Source organism: Ursus americanus, chromosome 19, assembly GCF_024610735.1.
Source record: "Ursus americanus isolate L20-20 chromosome 19, mUrsAme1.1.p, whole genome shotgun sequence".
NCBI lineage: Eukaryota > Metazoa > Chordata > Mammalia > Carnivora > Ursidae > Ursus > Ursus americanus.
In genome coordinates this window covers 22,637,516-22,659,360 of record NC_142145.1, presented here as the reverse complement: position 1 = coordinate 22,659,360, position 21,845 = coordinate 22,637,516, and the positions used below count along the sequence as shown (strand labels likewise).

The 21,845-nt window shown below is 43.5% G+C and overlaps 1 protein-coding gene across 1 annotated transcript in view; it reads left to right on the top strand.

Moving 5' to 3' along the window:
- LOC123787399 (uncharacterized) overlaps window positions 1-21,845 on the top strand; it is a 258,659-nt gene that overhangs the window by 49,420 nt on the left and 187,394 nt on the right. Inside the window, exon 4 of the mRNA XM_087869794.1 lies at window positions 5,996-6,261. The gene's annotated coding sequence lies outside the window, so the exon portion shown is untranslated. The remainder of the gene's footprint in view (window positions 1-5,995; window positions 6,262-21,845) is intronic.

Sequence of the window (21,845 nt, the reverse complement as noted above, 5' to 3'; positions counted from 1 at the left end):
CTTAGCCATAAAGGGCCAATGTGGACAGGCAAATTTAGTGATATATCAAATTTCCAGCATATGTAATAGCAAATCTATTAAAAGTCATAGGAAGCGTCCCTTGATATCTAATCCATCTTCCACCTTGAAAAGCAGGGAAGCAATGAAATGATTTTCTCAAGATTGTACCATGGCTGAGGGGCAGACGAATCGCTAAACTCATTGTGGTTTTTTTTTTTGATACTTTCCTTTTGATATCCGTGAGGATGCTTTTAGCTACAAGTAACAGAATAGCCCAGTGAGTATTTCTTAAGGAAAAAGGAAAATGTGTTAACTTACATAGTAAGATTGGCAGTAGGAGGTTCCAAGATTGGTTAATTTAGGTTTTTTTTTTTTTTAAAGATTTTATTTATTTATGTGACAGAGAGACAGCCAGCGAGAGAGGGAACACAGCAGGGGGAGTAGGAGAGGAAGAAGCAGGCTCCCAGCGGAGGAGCCTGATGTGGGACTCCATCCCGGAACGCCAGGATCACGCCCTGAGCCGAAGGCAGACGCTTTAACGACTGCGCTACCCAGGCGCCCCTAATTTAGGGTTTTAATCATGTTATCAAGGATTCAGGCTCTTCCATTATTTCATCCTTCTGCTCTCTCATCCTCAAAGTGTTGAAGTCAACCTCTCATGATTGCAGTATGGCTTTACTATCACCTCTCCACACATCATCAACCAAAGGCTAGAATAGTAATCTATTTTCCAATTTTTAAGGCCCTTTTAAAATTAAGTGTTTATCGTAATTCCAGTTAACATACCGTTTTATATTAGTTTCTATTATACAATATAGTGATTCAACAATTCTACACGTCACCCAGTGCTCCTCACAAGTGCACTCCTTAATCCCTATCACCCATTTTATCTATGACACCCTTTTAAAAATTTTATTTGATTTAAAAATTAAAAAAAATTTTTTACGGTAAAATACACGTAACATAAAATTTACCATCTTTGGGGCACCTGGGTTGCACAGTCGGTTAAGTGTTCAACTCTTGGTTTCGGCTCAGATCATGGTCTTAGGGTCCTGAGATTGAGCCTGGGTTGGGCACTCAGCGTGGAGTCTGCTTGTCCCTCTCCCTCTGCTCCTCCCCGTGCTCTCTCTCTGAAATAAATAAAATCTTTAAAAAATTGACCATCTTTATTTTTAAGTATACAGTTCTGTAGTGTTATGTTCACACTGTTGTGCAACTAACCTCTAAAATTTATTCATCTTGCAAAACTAAAACTCTCTACTCAGTAAACAACAATCCTCCATTCCCTCCATGTCAAGGTCCTGGCAACCACCATTCTACTTTCTATCTCTATGAATTTTACTATTCTGGATATCCCATATAAGTGAAATACAATATTTGTTTTTGTGTCTGGCTTATTTCACACAGCATAATGTCTTCAAGATCCATCCACTGTAGCATGCGTCAAAATTTCTTTCCTACTTAAGGCTGAGGAGTATTCTCTTGTGTGTAAATACCACTGTTTATTTATTCATTCATCAATGGACATTTGAATTTTTTCTGCCTCTTGGCTATTGAGAATAATGCTGCAATGGACATGGGTGTACAAATATCTCTTTGAGTCTTGAGACCCCTTTTAAGAGTAAGGAGAACTTTTATAAAATCCCCCAATAGATGTCTCTTCATATCTTCTTGGCTGGGATTGTACCAATCAACAACTAGGCAAATGGATTTACCTTGATTTGCCTAGACCGCAGGTTCCTGAATATGGTCTGCATAACTCTGAGGATCTTGAGATCATTTTATGGGCTCTGCATGATTAAAACTAGTATTGTAAGAATAATAAATAAGATGTTATTTGCCTTGTTTTCTGTGTTGATGTTTCCAGTAGTGGTGATGCAAAATTAATGTGGATAAAAGTCCTGGTGCTTTACCATGAATTACGGTAGTGACATCAAATTATATTAGTAGTTAAAAAAACCTCAGTTGTCACCTAAGAATTATCTGATAAAATGATAGTAACTCTGAACTTTGTTAAATTGCCATCCCTGGGCACAGATATTTTAAATATTCTGTGTAAAGTACTTCTGCTGCAAACCAAAGTGTGATGATTGTCTCAAAGAAAACTTTTGCTTTTGCTCTTGTGTGGGTTGTAAACTGAACTGGCCATTTTTTTTTTCTTTTTCATGAAACAACATTTTTACTTGAAAAAACAATTGTCAGACAAAGTATGGCTATTCAGACTTGGGTATTTGACAGATATACTCTTGAAAATGAACAAAGTGAGCCTGTTACTTCAAGGAAAACAACTGACAATATTTATTGCCGATGAAAAAATTAGAGTCTCAAGCAAAAATAAGAATTTCAAAAAGCTTGTATCTGCCACTGTGATCTTGACAACTTTCAATCCTTAAAGTCTTTATGATGAGAATGGAAGTGATAGAAATGAGTGTAATTCTTTCTGACGTCGTATAATGAGACAGGCTAACATTTAGAAGCCCTGCATAGCTTAGTAAACCAGTGTCTCAAATGACCGATGTGGGATGTTACGAAATCATGCATGGGTAAAGGATCCACTCAAGGTTCAAGACAGATGAGTGGAATTTAATGTAACAGAGTATGAAAATATTTAGTGAGTTGATTTCAGACTAGATGTGTTAACATCACAGCTAACCTTTAAGAATAGATCACTTGTGTTAACAAAAATTCAGCTAAATTTTAAAGATCTAATTGGCTTTATTAAATGATGCATGAATTGGGCAGTATCTTATCTAGCAAGTAGGGGGGACTTCCAAAGGGTTAAAGAAAGGGATGGGCTTCTAAAGGCAGGACAAGAAAGTTATGAACAGAAAAAAAGGCTTATTTCAGGTGAGGTCACCTTCCATTTCAGACAAAAGGGTCTTAGGTAAATTATCTCATCTTCGTTTGGGGGATGAAGAGGGCACATGTGACAGATTGCCCTATTGGCTCTGATCAGAAAATTCCAGAGTGGGGCACCTGGGTGGCGCAGCAGTTAGGCGTCTGCCTTCGGCTCAGGGCGTGATCCCGGCGTTGTGGGATCGAGCCCCACGTCAGGCTCTTCCACTATGAGCCTGCTTCTTCCTCTCCCACTCCCCCTGCTTGTGTTCCCTCTCTCGCTGGCTGTCTCTATCTCTATCTCTGTCGAATAAATGAATAAAATCTTAAAAAAAAAAAAATTCCAGACTGACCAGTTAACACTATATTTCTGAGGGAGGTTAACACCACGAGTAGGTTAGGTATTAAGCCCTGGTTTGGTGATGTAGTCTAGCATAAGTGACTCCATTTTAGGTCTGTGGTTTTCTAACACTTGTCAAGTTTTAGTGTAATATCAGAGTAGAATAGTTACAATTATTGGAAAAAGCTATTAAAATATTTCCCCCTTTTCCACGTACATTATTTGTGTGGGGTTGAATTTTTAAAAATTTATGTCAAAAAGAAAAAACCATATTGCAACATATTGAATACAGAAGCAAAGATGAGAGTCCAACTTTCTTCTATTGAGCCAGACACTAATTTGCAAAAATATAAAACAATGTCTTTTTGCTTACTGAATTTTTTGTTTTAAAAAATATAGTTATTTTTATAAAAATAGGTCAGCATGTAATTTTTCTAATTATTGTAATTTTAAATGGATAAATATAGTAAAATTCATTCTTTCGTTTGCATTTCTTTAATTATGATTGGGAGCATTCTGGTTTATATTCCTTGAAAATGCATGAAACAAATTCAGTTTTAGTTAATTTTGGAAAATAACTATACATCATTTCAGGTATATAAAGGTAGGTTGGCCCCAGAGCAATAACTGAGGCTTCTCTTTCTTCCTCAGAGAATCCCTGTTTTATTCAGGTAGGAGTGTAAACTGCTGAAACCTTTACTACTTTTGTGGGGAAGAGAATTTGGAATTTTATGGAATTTGGTGATAGGTATCAAGATTTTACATGCTAATTCCTTTTGACCCAACAGTTAACTGTTAGAAATTTATCCTACAGATATATCCCCAAAGTATGCTAAAATGCTCATTGCAGTATTGTTTGAAATGGAAAAAAAACTGGAAACGATCTAAATGCCCATCACCAGGATGTTGATTGATTTAATATGAAACATCCATACAATGGAAGATTAGATTATTAAAATTAACAATTTAGACATGTACATATTGGTGAAAGATCTCCAAGATTTTTTATTAAAAGCAAAAAAGGAATTTCATAGCAGTGGGTAATATATGATCACTATTTCAGTTACCTGTTGCTGTGTAAGGACTATTCCAAACTTACTGGCTTCACACTACAGCAATCATGAATTTTGCTCATAAATCTGCAAGCTGGGAGGGTTTGATGGGGCCCACTTGTCTCTGCTCTATCCGGAGTCAAATAGGATGGCTTCAAGACTGGGGGCGACCTGACATTTGTGGGCTGGAATCATCTGAAGGTTTTCTCATTCACATGTCTGGTAGTTGTTGTTGACTGTCACCTGGAACACCCACATGTGGCCTCTTTGTGTGGTTTCTTGGCTTCCTCGCAGCATGATGGCTGGGTTCCAAGAATAAGCATCTCGAGACCGGAAGTGCCAAGAGCCTGGCACCGCATCACTTCTACCATAGTCTATTGGTCAAGCAGTCAATAAGCCCAGATTCAAGGGGAGGGATTTAGACTCCACTTTTTGATGGGATGAATGTCAAAGAATTTAGCATTTATTGATTAAAACCTCCATGATACCATTTTTAAATAAATATACATATAAAATGCAGATATATGCCAAAAAAAAAAAACTTTCAGGGAAGATAAATGAAAAGTCGCTAACAATTGCTACCTTTCGTGGAGCGAGAATGTAGACCCATGGTGGAATGAGCAGGAGAATTTAATTTCTAATTTTATGTCTTATTGTATTATTTGAATTTTTGTCCATGTGGATATATTACTTTTGTTTAAAAGACACACACACACACAGACAAAACAAGCAAACAACCCAGAGTAGAAGTTTAGTCTTTCCTCAGGCTCCCATGTCAAGTATCTTATTTTATGTTCATCAGCAATTCCATGAGGTCCTTAGGGTAGATGTGACTGCCCCTATTTTCAGATGAGAATCAGAATCCAGGTCTCAATTCCAGCTCCGTGTCTTCTTTCCTTGCTGGGTAATTAAGAAAGACCCAGGTCTGGAACTGAGCCTATCCACCTGGAGAAGCAGATTTTGGAAGGGCAGTCTTAGCAAAGCTGGGAAAAGTTCAGGCTGGGACTTGATGCAGAATCCCCAGCCACGTGGTGACAACAGAGACTCTCCCAACTCCCTAGCACGTTGTCTAGAATCAAAGTTTGCTGAATGAAGGAATGTAGAAGTCTCCTTACTGGTCCAACTACCTCCTCCACCCTCAATCACAGCCTGACGTGCAAAAGTGGAAACCGGATGTTATTACTCTCTTGCTGAAAACCCTTTGTGAGTATTAATAACAGGACACCTCGCTGAAATGGAGTCCAGAAGCTCTGCAGGGGGGAGCTCTCAAGCCCTACCACTCCCAGTAAAGTGCAGACGCAACAGGAAGACCCAACAGGACCTGACCTTGCACGTGGTACTTTACCATCCCAGCTGGAGGAAGAAAAGGCTTGCCTTATCCACCCACCCCTGCAACAGCTCAGCCAATGAGAAGCCACTATACCTGGAACTTCCAGTTCACTCCAATGGACTTTTAGCTTTTAACAGTGTTTCTAACTTAACCTCTTTTCTCCTTAAAAAAGCATACCTCTCTTTTGTTCTCCATACCCGCTGGCAGTTTTCCCAGGGCTTGTTTGCTCCTGAATGCAATCCTTTTATTTCCAAACAAACCCATTTTTGCTGGTATAACACTTGGCAGTTTTTTTTTTTTTGTAAGATAACACCTTCAAGCCTTCCACCTTCACCTGTAGGAAAATAAGAAATGTAACAATGTCTATGCTATGTGCGAGATATTATACTAAAAGCTTTGCAAAAACTAACTCATTTCATTCTTTCAATAACTCTGTAGATGGAGGCACTATTTTTGTTTAGTATTTCCATCCTACAAATGAGGAAAGCAAGGCACAGAGGAGTTAAAGAGATTCACACAGCTAAAAAGAACAGCGAGTGCTGGAACCAAGGCAGTCTGACATCAGAGCCTGTGCTGTCAATGACATCATCACTCTGCCTCCAAACTTCTCAGCACCATGGACAAGACCCCTGCTGCCAACAAGGGGATCCGTAAGCACGATGATGCTGGATGGCGTATCAGGGTTCTCCAGAGAAACAGAACCAGTAAGAACCAGTGGGAGATATGTATAGCTGCATGTATATATGTGTATATTTATTTAAATAGAGAAGATTTATTATGAGGAATTGGTTCCTGTGATTGTGGAGGCTGCAAAGTCCCACGGTCTGCCATCCGCAAGCTGGAGACCCAAGAAAGCAGGGGGTACAGTGCAGTCCGAGTCTGAGGGCCTGAGAACTAATGGTGTAACCCCCAGTCTGAGGGCGGGAAAAGACAAGATGGGACGTCACTGGTCAGCAGGCAGGCAGGAAACAAAGAAGGGGTGAATTCTTCCTTCCTCCACCATTGTTTCTTTTCAGGCCCTCAGCAAATTGTGGATGACACCACCCCCCCGCCCCCCAATGAAGAAGTACGATCTACTGAGTTCTCTGATTTAAAGGCTCAATTAACCATCCAGATGGGAAGGAGTGTGGGTGCTTGGGGAATTGCCCCAGAGCAGATCAGGCTAGAATGGGGCCTCCCAAGGAAGGAAAATGTGGTTATTTTAGGACAGAGAAGTAGGTGGGGCTGGTCAAGCAGGGCGGTGTGGACCAGGTCAAAGGGTTTGGATTTTATTTAATGTGGGATAGAAAGTGAATTGAAAGCAAACTAGTGATAAGATTTGGTGTACGTTTCTGAATGATTCCTCTGACTTTTGGGTGGAGGATGGGGCCACAGAGGAATCAGGGAGGCCTGTCAGAGCTCCTGTAGTTGTCCCTATGAGCCGATCCTCCAAGGCCCAGTGCTGGGCCCTTGCTAGTCTCTGGTTCCCTTTGTCATTTCCTCCATCGTCTACACAGTGAACACCTGTCCTGCTTTAAGATGCAGCCACAGCTTCCTGTCTGAGGCTTTCCCTGACTCATTGCCCCCAGTAAAATTGTCCACTACCTTGTTGTGTCCCCTTGAAACCTGCTTCAGATATTTTAATACCGTGGTATAATACGAAAGTATATTTGGACTTTGTCCCAGGTCCTGGCAAAGAGGAACTAAAACGCTGGAATTTCCCTAGTGATAGGATCGACTTTGCCATTCATAATGAGCCCCTTTCATCACACCTGAGTTTATGCTAATGGAGACTTAGAGTGGGCCCCTAGATAGCCTCAAGATGGGACCGGTCATCTAAAAGACCCATGACTGGGGAGTGGGAACTTTCAGCCCCTCCCACTGACCTCCGGGAAGGTAGAGTGGGCTGGAGACTGAGCTCTGTAAAAACTACTGAATGAGATTTGGAGAGCTTCCAGGTAGGGCGGACACTAGGAGGAGCTGGAAGGGTGGTGCCTCCAAAGGGCACAGGAGCCCCACGCCCCTTCCCCATACTTGGCCCCATGCTCTCTTCCATTTGGTTGTTCATGAGTTGTATCTTTATAACAAACCAGTAAATGTAAGTAAAGTGCTTTCCTGAGATCTGCGATCCGTTCTAGCAAATTCCCAAAACTGAGGAGGGGTTGTCAGAAACTCTGATGCTGTAGCCAGATCGGTTAGAGGTATGGATAACTTGGATGGGTAACGCTGATACTTGTGACTGGCGTCTGAAGCGGGGACAGTCTTGTGGGACTGAGCCCTTTAACCTGTGCAGTCTGACACTATCTCTGGGTAGTTAGTGTCAGAGTTGAATTGAATTGTAAGGTCACGGAGAATCGGTTTGTTGGTGTGGAAAACCCCACATTTGCTGCCACAAGTGCAGTCAGGGGAAAAAAAGATCTTCGACCACTAAATTGGTTTTTTGTCTTTTTTAAAATTTGTTTGTTTTTGGTTTTTGCTTCCTCTTTAAATAACTATGAACTCCTATGGGGAAAAAAAAAAAGGTATGAGGCCGTTCTCATCAGCGTGTTATCCCAGATCTGCCTAGTGTATTGTACCCGCTCAATAAACATGTGCACGTAACGGAAAGAAAAGCTAATTCATTATCTGCAGTGCATGTGGTCAAACTTGTGTTGATTGCTGCGATTTCACGCCTTGTTCTTTAGGACATAGCACTTCTGAACTTTGAGAATTAACAATTTTTCTAATTTTTACAAGCTTTAGCTTAGTTGTGATATAGTTCAACACTTTGTATCTGAGGTATATACTTATTTATATTGGGGCATGCATTTATGTTTCCTCATAATTGGGTTAGCGCCTTAATTAAATAGATACCGTGTTTCCTCTTCCTCCTCGTATTCCCTAAGAGCTGGTAAAATATTATGGGGCAGCTCCTAAAACATCTTGGTGTGCTGAGTTTCTTTTATTGAATCTGGGTAGAGACAAGACAGGATTCTGTCTTCATCCTGTGGCTTTTCTCGAAGTCAAAGCAATCCCCACTGGGTGTAAACCCTTGGGTAGTTGTCTGCTTTCCTGGGGCAGGGGTGCAGGCCTGAGCTACTGTTTGTCTTGCTGCATTCTTGGCTGGAGGTCAAGCCCTCAGTTTCTTCTGAATTTGGGGAGTGGCTTGGGCAAATCTGGTCTGTTCAACACTTGTCTGGCTCCTTGGGTAAAAGACTCACAGATTCTGATGAATAGAGGGGAATATGGACCACCACAACATGGCTGGGATGTTACAAAGAAAGTGAATCTTGGACTAAATTCTGCCAGATATGCCAGCTTAACAGTAGTCATGCAGTCTGCATTTGTAAGCGTGGGGGAAGGTCCTCTCATTGACTTCATGAGAGTGTTACTTCAAGGTGAATGCTATGACTTCTGATGACTTTGGAGTCAAGTTAAACTCAGAATCTAAGTCCAAGATTGGCTATCCTTGCCATCTGAAATGACTGCATCTGCATGGGATTAAGATATTCCCACAGGGTGCTTGTGTGTGTCCCTAAAACGTGGGGACAGGATTTTTCTAAAGGGGACAGGTTTCTCCAAAGTTAGTATTAGGTCCTGGGTTGCCTGATCCTTATACTTCATTTATGTAGGCATGGAAGGGACTGGATACATATATATATATATTTTTGGTAAAATATACATAACCTAAAATTTTACCACTTTTTGAAGCATCACAATCCAGTGGCATTACGTATATCATTCAAATTGTTGTGCAGCCATCACCACCATCCATCTCCAGGAACTTTTCATCATCCCAAACAGAAACTCTGCACCCATTAAACATTCTCACCTACCCCACAGCCCCTGGCAACCACCATTCTACTTTCTATCTCTGAATTTGACTCTTCCAGGTACCTCATATAAATGGAATCATATTTGTCCTTTTGTGTCTGGCTTATTTCTGTTAGCATTAATGTCTTCAAGGAGCCTGGGTAATTTTAATAGCATTTATATTTCTTGAATACCACTTATTCACCAAATTAGATGATCTCTGGCATCTTTTGTGCTATTTAACAAACTCGTGGAGGAGATGTGAGCAGCAACATTCAAAGGGCTTGCGAGCCACCTCTGAATTGTGGATTCTTATGTAGGATTTTTCATAGGCTAACTGATCACCTCTTGCACATTACATAGTTCAAGCCAAGGTCTTTAAAGTAAATTACCACACCGACACTGTGACAGAGTTAAAATTCAAAAGCCCCTGACAAAGGCCAAGTCCTGAGTGTTAATAAGGAAAGGATATTTCTTATTGAGTAGCAGGACTGCATTTTGGTTCCATGAGGCAGTAGGGATTTGAGGGTGGGCTTCATGTCGTCTGGAGTTTCGCACAAAACTCTGCATGTGTGCGTATGTGTTTGGGGTAAGAGTTTCGGACTTTTCTCAGATTCGCGGGGGTGGGTCATGATCTTCCTAAAAATGTTATAAGCCATATTGAAAGGGGAAATTCTATTTTCTGCAGTGTTTTGGAGGAAACAGATGGCAAAAAGTCCAGATACCCAGGTGGGGTGGTGCAACGCACTGAATGTCTACGTCCCACCATAATTCATGTGTTGAAATTCTAACCCTCAATGTGATGGTATTAGGAGGTGTGAAGCCTTTGGGAGGTGATTAGGTCATGAGGCAGAGCTCTCACAAATGGGACTAGTGTTCTTATTAAATAGACCCCCAAGAACTCTCTTGTCCTTTCTGCTGTGTGAGGACACCGAGGAGAGGTCCACCTATGAACCAAGAAATGGGCGCTCACCAGACACCGACTGTGCTTATACCCTGATCTTAGACTTCCCAGCCTCTAGAACTTTGAGAAATGAAATTCTGTGGTTTGTAAACTACATAGTCTGTGGTATTCTGTTACAGCAGCCTGAACCAAGACAGGTGGGGATATTTAGAAGCTCAGGCTTCTTGCGTCTGAATTCTTATGCCACCCAGAGCTGAGGCTCTTGGTGGATGGTGGCTCTGAGCCTCAGGCTGAACTGGAAAACAGCTATGATCTTCCTTGGTCCCAACATTTTGGTCTTTGGATTACCTCTTCTCGACGACAAGTCTGCTATCTTTGGTGGTTGTGCCTCCATAAAGTTACATTGGTTCATAGTTCTAATTATCACCTGGTGTGTGTGTATGTCTGTGTATGTGCATGTTGTCCCTTTGCTTTAATTATGTTATGGTCTTCAGTATGGGTGTCCACGTTTGGCAGTTCCTCTTATCATAATTAGCAATACCAGACTTAGAGCCTTAAAGCATTTCCTTACCCACGAGGGCAGCCACATCACACAGCTCTAGAGGACACTGTGCACTTTCATCCTGTGTGAATGGCACCTCTCAGAACTGCGCGGTACAACAGTCTTGTTAATTACCAAGGCTTTCTCATGGGTGCAAAGGCCACTGGGGTCTTCACTGACACCATTTTTTTCTCATGGCCAACTTACTCTTTCATATATATGTTTAGCGTGGGCAGTGGAAAAGATTGAGGAATCCTCAAGAATAGGAGCCTGGCCTCCATGTTCCAAACTGGCAAGGTGATTATTTGGTATTTTGAAAAGATTTTCACGATGATTGGCTAATGAGGGAGTTCAGAGAAATAAATAACATCAAGAAGCTCTCAAGGCTAATCATACCCTAATTTTCTTTCTTTTCTTTTTTTTTTAAGATTTTATTTATTTATTTGACAGAGAGAGAGACAGCCAGCAAGAGACGGAACACAAGCAAGGGGAGTGGGAGAGGAAGAAGTAGGCTCCCAGCAGAGAAGCCTGATGTGGGGCTGGATCCCAGAACTCTGGGATCACGCCCTGAGCCGAAGGCAGACGCTTAACAACTGTGCCACCCAGGCGCCCCATGCCCTAATTTTCTATTGTGGCTTTTTTTCCCTAGACTTCAAAATAACATGCCAATTTAGCAAACTGATATAAACTCTTCCTTCCTACCTGCAATGCTGTTCTTCACTCTGCCTGTTTAATTTCTCTATTTTCTCAACATATCAGCTCAAGTCCCACCAGTTCCATGAAGTCTCCCCTGACCTCTTCTACCCACAGTTCTTGTTCCCTCTTCTGAATTCACTAGCACTCTGAGTCAGCAACCCCCCGTGAGCATTTACAATGGGTTGCTATGGACTGTTGGTTTCCCCTTTGTACATGTGTGATGAGATAATATTTTTGAATGTTATCTGGTATAATTTTCATTGCTGGTAATACGTTTGCTCTGTGGCCCTCTCTTCCCATTGAGGCTGAGGCATCTACTGAATCAGGGGATACAAAGTGAGAGGAACAGTTCCCAAGGCTTCCCTCACTTTGACACAAGCTGTAAAGTTCCCAAGACCATCTTCAGGTTTGAAAGAATTCAAGGAAAGTTGTTATATTCATGCTATGGTTTATGATAGGGAAAGGATGTAGATTTAGGTCAGCCAAATGAAGAGGCACATGGGGCAGAGTCTAGGAAAGTTCCTGGTACAGAGCTTTCAGTTTTGTCGTCTCCTGGTGTCACAGACGGTGTTACTCTTCCAGTAAGGATGGGTGATAATGTTGGTCCAGTTTTGCCAACCAGGGAAGTTTACCTGAACCTCCGTGTCCAGCGGTTTTATTGGAGTTCCGTGGTCGCCTGCCCAGGGGGCTGGCCTCGGGTTCCAGCTCCTCCAAAAGCTGAACTGATAACTGGGACCAAAGCCCCCAGTATAAATCACACCGTTAGACTTTTGAGTGTGGTTCAAAGACCCCAGGTAAGCAAAGGCACTCTTATCAAGCAGGAAATTCCAAGCATTTAGAGATGACCTCCTCAGGGGCCAAAGGCAAGGGCAGACCTCTCTTCAGGCAAAGTTAAATTCTTCACCACAAAGGAAGCCTCACAGAATCTAGCTGAAACGCAGAGACAAGTTTCAGTCCCTGACTTCCTAGATAGGCCTTCAAAGTGCACGTCAGAGATAGCAGTGGTGATTTTCATCTGTAGGAGTTTTATCTGCAGAGCCAGCTTCTCTGGGAGAAATGGGGTCTGTGGGTTCTATGGGAGCCAATGCTGGTGGACTAGTGTTTGCTTTATACAGGTGAACAACAGAAGAGGGAACTAGGTAGGATGTGACAGAAAGGTGCTTGCCCATCACACGGGAAGGCTGGGAGGAGGAGACTGGCAGATCAGGAGAGGAGGAAAGAGAGGGGCTCTGGGTTGACCCAGCTGTGGGGTTGAAACCAGGGGGTGGAGGCTGGAGGCAGAAACTCCCCAGATGTGTTTGAGGATTGGGGTGCAGAAGGGGCACCTGCCCTACTCTCTGCCTGGAAATCTTGGAGGAGACCGGTCCACAGAGGGAATCACACCAATGAGCCATGAAGCTGGAGCACACATCTAGCTTTCTAAGTTGTGAGCGGATGGCATTCCACAGGAAAATGACACCTGTGGGCCCATATGCAGAGCCATTAATATGCAGCATGATACACAGACAAACAGAAGCCTGCCCACATCAATGACAAGGATTAGTGTTATTTTTTCAGGGACAATAGGCAATTTACATCTTTCTTATCTCGGTTAGTTGTCTCATCTCTGAATAAATATAGCTGTGGGCAATTTATAGCTGATCACATCTGACTGCGTCTTCCTTATTCAGAAGCTGTTGATAGAGCTCCCTGTTCCTTGGCCTGGCATCCAGGCCTCTAGAGTCTGACCTCAGCCCTCCTGCCTGACTTTACCCTTTGTTCCTTCTCTTCAGAGGCTACCCTCCACTAAATAAATCTCAGGGCTCTTGAATGCTCCTTCCCACCTCTGCGTCTTTGCTGGGGCAGTGGTTTCTTCCTGGCCTGACTTTCCCCATCTCCACTGGGCTTAAATTCCTCTTCCTCCATGAAGCCTTCCTCAGTGTTCCAGAACTGAAGTTGGCCTCCTTTATATAGCAAGCACATTGGCTTTGCCTCTGTTACAGGATCTGCAGAATGCTGCCTTTTCTCACTATTATCTATTATCTGAATATAGGTCATCTCCTGTGCTTGCTTGTCAATTCCTTGAAGACGGACACCATGCCTTTTCTTTTTTAATCTCCATGTCTCTCATAGCACCAGGCACAGGGCCCTGCAGGCTCAGGTGCACAGCTCTGCTGAATTGACTCACAGATACACGCACACACAGACACACACACAGACACACATACAGACACACATAAAAGACACATATACAGACACACACACACAGACACACAGACACACATACAGACACACATAAATGACACATATACAGACACATGCACACAGACACACACAGACATATACAGACAGACACAGACATAGACACATACAGACACACACAGACACACAGACACACACAGACGTATATAAACACAGACACAGACAGACACACACACAGACACATATAGACACATACATATACAAACACACACAGACATGTACAAACACAGACAGACACACACAGACAGACACACAGATACACACACACACAGGCACATATAGACACACACAGATACACACACAAGCAGATATAGACACACACAGACACACAGACACATATAGACACACACAGACACATAGACACATATAGACACACGCGAACACACACACAGACACATAGACACACACAGACACACAGACAAATATAGACACACACAGACATACACAATCTTCAGTCCCAGTCTCAAGGACTGAAGGTGCATGATTTGGGGGTGCATTTACAGGGGGCTAAGGCAGAACTCTACATGGAGGGCAAAGGAGAGAGCTAGCAGATCGCTGGGAAAGGGGACATTTGAGGAGGTTTGTCTTCAGGTGGGGTGGCTTCAAAGTTCTAGAGTTAGAGACTGGAAAAGCCAGTGCTTTTTCGTCAGACCAGGCCCATGCTTCTGTGCCTCTATAGCCAAATTCAGGCAGCAGGCTAGGGGTGTAGGCTAAGCGGGGGCCGGACCCCATGAGAATTGGAGAACTTCTTTACTGACTCTTGCAAAGCCTCCAGCATAGAGAAGCCATGTTTCCTTTGTTTTATCCTAAGGTGTCCATGTGGTGGGACCTCAAGGAGTCTGGGGCAAAGGTCAAGAACTCTCCATTCACAAAAGAAGGGATAAAAAGATTTTGTAACTATTTTTGGAAATATTTATTTTCACTGGCAGCTAAAAAAGTATGAACTGAGACAACAGGCAGAAGTCTCCTAATTTATAAAATGTGTCTTATATTCCCTTGAGAATTTTAAATTTAAAAAGTACTTGTTCAATCTTTAAAAAAAAAATATTATATTTATTTATTTCAGAGAGAGAGAGCACACAAGCATGAGCAGGGGGAGGGGCAGAGGGAGAAGAAGACTCCCCACTGAGCAGGAGCCCCATGTGGGGCTCTATCCCAGGACCCTGGGATCATGGCCTGAGCTGAAGGCAGACATTTAACCTACTGAGCCACCCAGGCGCCCCTATTTGTTCAATCTTTAAAAAAAAAAAAAGACAGCGGGTGGGTTGGTTGCCCCTTCCTTCTTATTTTTGTCCAGTAGTGGTGAAGGTAAGGATGAGGTACAGGCCATTTTTTTGAGCATTTTGAAACACGAATCTAAAATTGATATACCCTTGGCCAATTCGGCTACTTAGAAGCCTTAAAAACTGTGATTCTCTTTGATCCAGCCATTCTGCCTCTAGGAGTTTATTTTTAGGAGATATTTATGACAGTGCACTAACATCTGGCAGAGTGATGTGATTTATTTAAAAAAATTATGAAATATCCTAAACGTATGATAACAGGAATTGGATAAATAATAAAGAAACAAACATAAATACAAGACTCTGAAAACAGTAAACATGATGTTGAAGATTCAGGGCAGCTTTCCTGAAGACTCAAGTACTTGGAATCAGGGCTGCTTGGCATGGCTGTTGCACTGCTCCCCCAGGCACGTCTGTTGTGCGGCCACCAAGAAATGAGGCACAGATTGCTTTACCTGTGAGACTGTCCCAGGCGTTTGTGGTTCACACCTCGCTGAGGCCAGGATGAGCAGAAGGTAGGTGTGGGCCTGGATATTGAAGTTCCCGAGCTGGCATTTTGGGGGCTGGGCAGGTGCACAGGGGCTGAGCGGGCATGTGGCCTGTGTGGGGTGCTGTCTGATCAGCCTCGGCGAGGGTGCGGCTTGGGAGGGCATCTGCTCTTTATCTTCGGTGGCTTCTTTTCCTGTATCGGACCCATGGAGGAAGTAGCATGGATGTTAGGCTGAATCGCTGACCTGCTTGGCCTTAGAGGGTTATGTCTTGACATGGAAAGATGCTCAGTAGACGTTGCCAAGGGAAATAAAGCAGCTCACGAAACTGCGTAGTGCAGTATTATTTCATTTCTTTTCATAGATGCACTACCCACTTCTCTGTCTATGCTTACATCTACACCTCTATCTCCACATCCATGTAGGCAGACATCTAGAAAGAAGGCTTACGGATGTGTTGACACTCGTTATATCTGGGTGGTGGAAATGCAGGGATTTTTGTGTTAATTAGTACTCAAAGGTTTTATTTTCTTCCTCCTCCCTTCCTCTCTTTATTTCCTTCTTTTTCTTTACCATAAAAATATGTATTACTTGTGTACTACAAATTAACAAAGAATAATGAGCTCTGGGGGGCTCCACCTCTGATTTCCTCCACTGCCCACTAAACCACAGTAAGGAACTCTTGGCTCGAGGAGTAAGTGCCCCAAAGTGAGCGTCTGATGGAAGGAGCCATGCATCCGGAAGGGAGCATCCAGGAACATCACAGAGGAGGTGGCCTTTGAGGAAGTGGGTCCTACAGAGAGAAGAGGAGAGGAAGGCCATGTCGTGAGGTAGCAGCAGAGCTGTGAAAAGTGAATGACTGCATTGTGGGTGATGGACAGCTCCTGGCCTCTTGAGGATGCGGGTGCTGAGTGCAAGGTGCTCAGAGATGTTGGGGGCAGGGGGGTTTGGCAGATACTCACACTTCCTGTCTTTCATCTGGACTTCAGGTGCAGCCTATAATCATTCTTTTACCCCTTTCTGTTTGAAAGTCTGGTCAGAAAAGTAACTTCAGGTTCTCTGAGTGGGAAGACCCTTCTTATAAAATTCCTTCCAGAGATTTCCCTGTGCTGAGCAGGAGAGACACCCTGTGACTCGGCAGGGCTTGAGTTGACATGAATTCCATGAAGGCAGTCATAGGGAATCGCTCCTTCCTTCATGTTATGGGTGTCTAGGAGATAAGAAGACAATCTATTTAAAAAGTTTCCTCCTCGAAGGCTGATCTGAACAGAGGCATCGGGCCCATTATGAGTAATTTGATTCTCATAACCATTAAATGTAGCTTACAAATAATTCCCTTTTTATTCTTCAGAGTGGATTCAGGCATATTCATCTGATAAAATAGCTCAAACTCCCCTGTACTCTGACGTGCTTCTTGCCTGGGAGGCTGGCAGCCGGCTGAGAACTATGTCTCGGCAACCGCTGTTAGGATCGACACGGCGGACAGAACCATTTTCACTGATGTCCCCTTTAGAGTTAGATTACTCTCACACATCGAAGGTGTTCTTCTCACTACCAATGCAGGAGCACAGCAAGCTGGCTGCGCTACGTGGGGCATTGTCAAAATCTGGTTCCAATTTGGAAATGCATGAGAGGTCCCCTGACTTTCTTCCCTCAATGTGTGAGGGTGGCAGCCACTCCAAGGTCCGTGAGGTAGGACTGCTTGCTGCAAAGGATGCTGGGGAATGTTGAAGGGAGAGCCAGGTAGGCAGTCTGGGGGCCTAACTGCCTAGAAGCCTTTCTCCTCTATTCTCCAGAGCATCCCTGTGGCAGCTGAGGGGAGCCCCCTGGGCTCTCCACGGGGCAGGGAGACTTGGAAGGGGCCATTTTTTAAAGTTGGTAAACTTGGCTTCTGGGTAGAAGCTGGTTCCCAGGCACTTGAAAGGAATAACTGACTATGGAAACTGTGTGAGGGACTGTGAGTCTGGTGGCACAGGGGAGAAGGTGGCAGTCCCCAACCTCATTTCTTCGCAGTTAGCCCCTGGAGAGCATGGTGTCAGCGGGAACATTCACTCCAGACAATTTGCAAGTTGCATGTGCTCCTTCTTCAGCACTCTGGAGGTAGAGTGAGTCACAAGGGAGTCACTCTGCTGCTCTTCTTTGTCCTATCCTGACTGATAGAAGCCCCTGAATGCAACTGTGAGGGTTTTTAGAATGTTTTGCTGTTTTCTGGACACTAGAGGCCTGTCTTCTTACAAAATGGTAACTTAAAAAATGTGTTTGTTGAGATTGGCAGATGGATAAAGCCCCAAGAGCAAAACTCTGTTCACCTGCTAACCCACATATAACCCAATTCAAGACTAATGTTAGCCATAGTATTAATCTCAACCTATGTCAAGTGAAGGAGAATATATTGTTTAGGAGGAAAATCTCTTTTCAGAAGCCCTTCAGTGAACTTTTGCTCAGATCCCACAGGCCAGGGTTAGGTCGTATGCCCATTCCTTAGCTTCAGGGAAAGCTGGGAAAGGGGTGAGTGGCGATGGGCTCTTCGACAAGGAAGAAAGGTTAAGGGGATGCTTGTTGGGTTAGGCAACGATGAGCATCTGTCTTATTTCCCTGGTGTCTGGTTCTCCAAACCTCTGATCAGGGCCATTGACAGCAATGTGCAGAAGTCCAACAAATTTCCCTCGTCCATCTCAGCTTGTTTCCTCTGTAGCTCGGAAGCTTTTTGTTGGAATGTGAAGATCCTGGTTCTAGCCCATGACACAGCATCTTCTGCTGTCATCTCTTATCACTTTGCCACATTGGCCAAAGCCTGAATCACAGGTGTTTGTCTGCTGGAATTCTGACAAGTGGCCCCAACACTTGTCCCACCCATCTGACTGTCTCCTTGAAAAGCTGTCTTCCTGCGATACTTATACCCAGCAGCTCCATCCCCCACCAACGGGGTGCCAATCCTGTCTTCGGGCAAGGGGATGACTGACTCCATGACACCCTTGTTGTGCTGACCTTAGGGAGGTCTTCAAGCACCTCATCTGGTTTCTTTCTTTACTCACCTTACTTAGGAGTCTGAGAGACCATAATTGTAACAATAACTCTTAACTCATGGGATTGCACCCGTGGGGGCCCACTGCTGTGATTCTCCTCCCAGTGGGTTGGTTTCCAGGAGAGTTTGTGTGCACTTATCCATGTTGTGTTTCTGACTCATCAGTTATAATTACACCTGACAGTTTATAACAGAAACCTGATTGTGGTGAACCAAATACAAGTTTCATGTTCCTCATATAAAAAGTCTGGAGGAAAGCAGTTTAGAGCTGATACGAAGTGTCCACAATGGTACCAGGGACTCAGCCTTCCTCTTTCTTCCTGCTTTGCTATCCACAGAGTGTGGCTTTTGTCTTCACAATTGTAAGATGACTACTTCACCTATAAGAATCACATTTTGTTTCAGGTAGGAGGAAGGGGAGAGAGAACAGTAAAAAGGCAAAGTTTTTCTTTCTTTTCCTTCCTTCCTTCCTTCCTTCCTTCCTTCCTTCCTTCCTTCCTTCCAATAAGAAAATAATTAAGTTTCCCCAGGAGCTCCAAGCTGTAGGCTTCTACTTATTTCTTAGTTTCCAGAACTAGGTCACATGGCTTCCCTACCTGCAAGGAAAGCTAAGGGAGATAAGATAGCACAATGCCAAATAAATTGTTCTCTTCGTTAAGGAGGAAGCAAGAATGAATGCTGGGTAGGCAGCAGAGTGTCTGCCATAGGAACCCATCTCTTCAGGTCAGGTGTGGTATGGGGAAAAGGACAGTGTACCCAAATCATGGAGATGTCCCATTGTCCATATTCTCACAAGGCACTCAATCCCCTTTTGTGAAGGACATGTTGCAAACCTCTTGCATTCCCCAGAATACTGGCATATTTGCAAAGGGGCATTTCTGCTGGGTCTCCAGCTTCCTAAAGGACTTACTCACTTTTGCCTTTTGACTTGCTCCCTCTCTCCCTTCTTTCCTTCCATCCTTCCTTCCACAAATACTTCTTGAGTTCCTAATATGTATCAGACAGTGTCCTAGGCACTTAGGGACATAGGCCGATGTTACTTCCTCCTCTGTTGAGCAAGATGCCAAGTGTGGCCAGTGGATGCTAGACCAGAATCATGGCTTTCCTGTGAGCATCACCTGTTTGGAAGCAGCCAAGCGAGGGACATGTTCTTGTGGCTTGTGAAGAGTTAAGATCTCTGGGAAATGTGTTTGAACAGTCTGCAGTCCTTTTGAAAGTTTGCTCTGAGAGGGAAGACACAGGCTCTGCCTCTCCCTGACGGACTGAAACCATCCCCAGCCCTCCATCTGTTGACTTCACACACGTGTGTGGGAAGCTTGCTTTCCCTGTGACAGATGGCTAGACAAGTTAAGTCATCTCATCCCAGCTGTAGCACAAGGTGTCCCCTGTTCCTCCTCTCATCAGGTGGGACTGTTGATGGTGATGGATGCCAGGAGCAGGCAGTAGCTGGGCCAGGCTTAAAGAGGTTAATGGTGGTACATGTCTGTGTGAAAACTCTTTTCTGAGAAGTTCTCAACCTTTAGATGAGAAAGATGTGCATGATATTCAGTTTTACGTGAAGAGAGAAGGTATCTGATGGGGGAAACCTGAATTAACCAGGAATAACTATTAACATATTATTAATAATGATTTACATTTGTCTAGCAGGTTATACCTTTCAAAATGCTAATATATACTTGGGTCTCATTTGATCTTTAAGAGAATTTTGCTGTAAAATCTGTTTCATATTATATATTTAAATAGCTACAACTCTTTTCGTGTCGCCTAACAAAGCCAATACAACTTCCATAGACACTGAATATCAGTATCTTAGGGACACTAAACTCCAAACGTTTTCCTTTTTCCTTTTCCTTGCTTCACCATCCTGTTTTATAAAATGTGTTTTGTCCTTCTAATTCTCCCTGACGTGTTCATGTTTCTGTTAACCCAGAATGTCTTCATCCCTCATATTGTATATTTGCTGTTCCACTCTAACCCATTTTAATGTTTGTTCTGTTTGAGTTTTTACTATTTATTGAGGTATAATTGATGTAAGTTTTGACTTATGTATAAACCCATAAAACCATTACCACAATCAAGATAGAGAACATAGCCATTTATTTCAAGTGCTCTAAGTTGGTCTTTATGATTTGCAATCAAAAGAAGTTTATCTAAGGTACCATTTTATTTACAGTTTCTGGTTCTTGAATATATTTCTGAAGCACTCTCTGTCTGGTTCTGTACTCTTGGGGCTGTCAGTTCATGCTGGACTTCAGCTTTAATAAATGATCACATATTCTGTGTCTGTCTCCTATTTCTCTTCCAGCAAGTGCTCTCTATCTCATGGGAGGGTTGAAAGAGCAGTTTGGAGCTGGAAGACCTGAGTCCATGTCTCTGCCTTGTTTCTTTGAGATGTGTAACCTTGGATGCTAATGATAATCTTGTTACACACCTCACATGAGAACCTTGTTATGTAACAGAATACTAAAATAGGAGTTTCTATACAGACACCGAGTCATGATATGTTATTTTCCAAAAACCAAATCATCATAGGGACCATTTACAAAGAAAATGTCCCCAGTTTGATTCAAGTTCTCTTGGATTGGTCACCTGTTTGAAGATAGTAAAAATTTGAAAGAGGAGAGGACAGAGAATGTGTGAGGGAATTTTCTTGAAAGAATGATTACCATGATATAAATCCCCACCACCTGTACAGTGGGGGCAGGTGACTTCAAGGGAACCATTTAGGGAGCTTGATCTATGTCCCTGCACAGAAAGAGCTGTCAAAAGAAAGAGCTGACCTGGGGGTATCTGATTCATGCCTGAGAAAGTTATAGAAGTGTAGGGCCAGCAGGATAGGTATATTGCTTACACTCCCAGGGACTTGGGGGGCTAAGGGAGGATATGAGGATTTCCTGGGGATCAGAGTTTGGTTGGCCTCACAGAAGTAAGAAATGGGCTGGAGCCATTCAGCATCTTGTCCTGCCCCTAGAGAAGGTGAGGGGATAGCACAGGAGGTCCTGACAGCGTCTTCGTGACATGGACTGCAGCGGCCCATGGGTGAGAGGGAGCAGAACCCTGTGGAGCAGAAGACTGGGCCCTTGTGTGGGAGCTTGGCCAGAGAGGTCCAGCAGAGTAGCCTCCAGTGAGCCCAAGAAAGCCATGTGGGGGGAGGCTTGGCTCTAAATGTCTACCTCCCCAGCCATGAGAGCAAAACCGATCAGTCACAAAGGATCTCTTTGCCCCTCCTTACCCCTTGCCCTCTTCTCTCCCTGTGTGCCAGACTGTGAGGGACATGTGCTGCCTCCCAGGGCTTTGGGAGAGCAAGGAGGAGTCTCATCTTTGAAGGTGCCTTATAAT